The sequence below is a fragment of the Montipora foliosa genome, chromosome 8, assembly GCF_036669935.1.
Source record: "Montipora foliosa isolate CH-2021 chromosome 8, ASM3666993v2, whole genome shotgun sequence".
NCBI lineage: Eukaryota > Metazoa > Cnidaria > Anthozoa > Scleractinia > Acroporidae > Montipora > Montipora foliosa.
In genome coordinates, this window is record NC_090876.1 from 31,222,977 (window position 1) to 31,227,976 (window position 5,000).

Consider the following 5,000-nt stretch of genomic DNA (forward strand, 5'->3'; position numbering starts at 1 on the left):
CCCCCGTAGTTTTCATTATGTAACTGAATGATCCCATATCATTTCCATAGAGCAGCTAAAGCAGGTGTGCTTAACAGCTGCTATGGAATACATATGGGCACCTGATTCCCATAGTTACCCCGCACAATGTGGTGACCCCATATCATTCCCATAGAAAAGGAAAGTGAAGCAGATGAGCCATTGCTACGGAATATCTATGGGCAACTTGTTCCCATAGTTTTACCACACAAATCTTTTCTTAGGCTTTCAATCCCATATACTTCCCATAGCTTGAAATTTCACAAAACTAGGCACCATATCAATCCCATATGATGTTCTAACCATCCCATATCTTACCCATATATGGGCCATAATGTGCCATATCAAACCCATACTTTTACTTTGGTAAGGGTTGTAGGGGACTTAGTGTACAGTATTGTGAAAAAGTAATGAGAGCGAAATGCGCGAATTTCGTTCTTTGTCCCTGCGAACTTTCGACGAAATTTCCCTCGAAAATTCGAGCGTCATTTCGCGATGTTTCTAGCGTAATTTCGCTAAAACAAAGAGAGAAAACTCGCTCTAAAAACAAAGAGAGAAAATTCGCCGCATTTTCGAGACCAGCGCGAAAAACCAAAAGCGTAATTTCGCTTGTTGTACGCGAAATTTCGTAGTGTGGTTTGTAAAGATCGATCACATATCGATCGGCTATCCAGTTTTGTAAACAACTGCAGTCACTTTGACAGCACTTTGATGATCAGTACATGTATTTTGGAAATAGTTCAGTAGTTGTGTCCGTTTCAATTCTCTTCAAAATTTGCCCTTTGTAATGTGTTTTTATTCATCTTTCTCGGTAGAGAAGACTCGACAAAACATATGCAATTTCAATCCTTTGGTTGTGAGGACAAACTGTTGTCAACAATGCAAAGCCTGTAAATATAAAAGAGCCGGCGAGTGTTATCTTGTAGCGTCACAGCGGCAAAAATGGTTCCCGGGTCTACATTTGTATTACACCAGAAGTGTTTATTGACATGATGTCTTATACGTATGAAGAGCTTACTTACCAATTTTCAGGATAACTTTTAACTTTTTGGCAGGTGCCAGGCAAGTCACCGCAGTGAAAAAAACATCAATGATTCCATTTCCATTCGATGAGAAACTTTGAATTCAGTGGTAAAAGCCTTAAATACATAGCTTAAAAGCCTTGCGTGATCGCAGCGTGTTTGTTATTATTTTTTTGACGAGGGAAGAGCACTGTACGATGCCTTTCGACTTTCATTCTACACATGTGCGAGTTGTCAAGTTTTTGTCACAACAGCAACAGGCCAGAGTGTATTAAAACGAGCTGTGATCTGGTATGACTTGGGACTCCAAAACCTCTATACATCGTTTGAAGGGGCAACTAAGTAAAACATGTCGTCAAAAAAAATTGTAGTTTTAGAAGCCCACCTTACCCTTACTTAAAAAGAATTTTTCAAGAGCCTGTTATTAAAGTGGAAAATGTACATGGGCTATCGGATTTAAAAAAGCCAGAACAGAAATGTGTTACATCCGGTTGTTTCTAAATTTGGTCTGCTAATTGAAATATGAACCAATCGTGTGTCGAGATTTAACCTGGACCCTTAAATGAGTCTTATACAACCGCCTCATCGTAGGGAAACGGAAAGCCAGCGTTGCAGCACTAAATTGGGGACACTGTAAACTTTGTCGCTTTGGAAGGGCTGCTTGAAATCATTTTTCACGAAAAAGCCTCTGCCAAAGGAATGGGAAAGGATTCAGGCGAGCAATTTCGAGCAATTTGGAACGGCAGTGATAGAATAGCACCGAGAAATCGACGCAAGTGTCCATTTTGAACACTCATGTATAAACTGACCGCCATATATAATTTGTAAACACGTTTTAATTGTTTTTCAATTGCCTCAATTTTTGCGTTCAATATCAAAAGACAAATTCAAAGGACATTTCATAATTTATGTGCAAAAGCATTTTGGCTTTTTTTTTCTTCTTTAAAGTTATTTTTCAGGATGTTCCTGGGCTTTTATGATGAAAACACTTTTTTTTCCCTGAAAATCCTATTTTACACCCATAATCTTCTCGCCTAAAATTATTTTCATGTGCCACCCCATACACAGTTACAAGGAATCAACTTCGTGAACATTGGGAACATTGCAGAACGAGTACAAAAGGGGAAGGTGGAATTTGTTCGAAATTGTAAAGGTTTGTTTTCTCGTTACACAAAAAGTATGTACAAACACTATATAATGTGAACTTCAAGAAATTTATATTAAACAATGTTAGCGCAGTGAACCAATTTACAAAACATATTTAATTTAAAAAAAAAAAATTTCGCCAGAGATTGGAATTTCTAGTCTGCTCTTTGTTTCTCCCCTTTCCTCAGGTTTTGACATCGTTTTCCAATGCTAGTTTTGCAGCATTCCCACATCCGGTTGGAGTCTGATATCTCTTTTACTCTCTTGTTTTTCTACTTCATAAATTTCTTTTTCAGACTTGCGTGTATCTCCGTCGTCGATATCTTTCTTCACTGACACATTTTCTCCTTTTTTTAGATTGCACTGCCGTATACCTTGAGATATATCCTTCACGTCCTGAGGCTTTTGGCCGTTTGCAGATTTGCTGTCACCAACAGCATGAGCATTCAAAGCATCCGTGGAACAGTTTTTTTCTTCGTAATTCGTCTCTTTCACACATACATGCTCTTTCTTTTCTTTGGTGTTTTTCCTGTTCATCTGCTGCACGTTTGAAACGTCATGCCTATGAATGTTCTTTACGTCTACGTTTTTTCCCTGCAGCGAGCTACTTCCTCCAGAGGCCGGGGTTTTATTTTTTCCCGCTTCAAATTTTTGTTTTGCGTAACTGGTCACTCTTTGCGGCTTTAAATGCCCTTGTGATTTCTTGATTGATCCGCTGTCTTGGATTTTTGCCGAATGCTTTGTACTCGGCTACCTTTTCCTTGCGACGACGTGCCATGGGTTTTCAGTTTGTTCTTGCCCTTCATCCTTGCCAGTTACAGAGGAACTTTGCGGCTCGTCAGAAACTTTATCATTCAAGTTAAACAAGGGAACAAAATGATTAACTACGAATTCCTTAGAATGGTCAGGCCAGCCAAGCGTATTTGTCCGCAGGATTCTTACAACTTCGGAACTCGTAGGATTTATTAATTGTCTAGGTCTGAAAATGTTCTGATACACAGGTAACAGTTTGTGATTCTGATCTGGGTACACTGTTTCAATGCGAACTCCCAGAACACTTGCCAAAGCCATTATCTGGAAAGTGCCACTGTAAGAATAGTATTTGCTTGTCCTCATAATTTCACTGTCAAATGCTGTTTCAAAACCATATTCACCGTACAATTCAGATGATCTCGACACGATCTCACACGCGATCTTCTAGTCTTTCCATAGTATGGAATTTTAGAACTGCTTAACACAGGATGATTTCTGTAGAATTGTTTGTTCTTCGCAAGTTCGAAGCAAGTACGCAGTCAAAGCTCAAGGGCTAAAGTTTTTTTTTGACAAATGGCCAGACTAGCTGAATTGAACAAGCAGTTTCCGTCACCAGTAGCAGTAACTGGAATCATACCTCTAACATTTGGTGGGATAATATAGCAGGAAACTTTGTCCACATGGATTTTCCTGAAGTGCGAAGTAAAATTTAAATCTCCAACCCCAAAAGCTGAATTTGCACCCCATCTTCTTTCCAGATGCTCACATGTCGCACAGAATCGTTGAAAATCGCTGCATACAGCTTCCAAACGTCGCAGATCTTGGTATGCCATGTAGGGGAAGTGATGGGTATTCACAAGTCACACACTTTAGAATTAAAGGCGACAATTTTCGACAACAAAGCGTCATTTAAAATCATGCTTCCGTAAGTGATCACATTTCAATTTCACGAAAGCAAAAAAAAATATTTTCAGATTACACCGTTTTGTAATCCTAAAATTGTAACTGAAACTAGCAATGCTAGTGTTTTCTCTCTTTCCATATTTTTGTCCCGACTAAGCAAGTGTTACACGCTTATTTAAATGACTTTGCAACTAGAGATAACGATAAGCAATGTCTAGATAAAGACAAAGGTAATGGAGAAGCAGCCCCATGTCTGACCTCCTGTATTACTCTGTCTAGAATGTCTAACAGCACAGACACACAAACAGAATAAAAAGACGGTAAGAGGCCTAGTACAATCGTTATATCCTAGGGTGTATAGAGGATTTTAAATCTATCGAAAATACAGTTATAGACCTAAAGAGTAGAGGCGGGAGATAAAGATCAAGGCAGTCCGCCAACTGGCCCTCTCGAACGCCTTAGTTTCAGGAATAAATTGCTATCGTCACTAAGCGAGCAATGAGTACAAATTATCAGTCAACGAAGAAGCAGTGCAATATCTGACCTTCTTTGTTAACTTGACTAGAGACATGAGGAGCAAATCAAGTCAAGTCAATTAGCATGTCACGTGTCGGGCCTAATGTAAAGTTTAACAGCATCGCAGAATCCTTTCACGGCTGCGTGACAGGCAGCTCCTATACGAAAGCTATGACCTTTGTACCTGCTTGTGTCAAGCCCGCAAAAAGACAAGCAATGATGGAGTTCGGTATTGAACTGACCCACTGTTATTGGGGTTGTGTCGCTATGGCAAAAAGGAGGGCCTGCTTGGCTGCCCCTGAGTTTGTAATAATCCAACATCGCTTGCACTGGGCAACACATTAGAGTCTTCTCGCTCAATTAGGATAACAAATGGGCGTTTGGCCATGTTGGGTTTAAAGTTTGTGATAGTTATTTAAAGCATGTGAATGTTTCCATCGTGCGTGAGAAAGCGCATGTCACTGAATTGAACTACCGAACCACCAGAATTCGCGTTCTTGGCCGCCAGCTCACCGATCCGAAAAAAGCTGTAAAATGCTATTAAAAACATAATAGAAAAAAAGTACGGTGAAAGGCCGAAGAGTTGTTGTGGTTAAGTAAAGCTACGAGCGCTTGAAGAACAGGACTTGAGCTTTGACAACT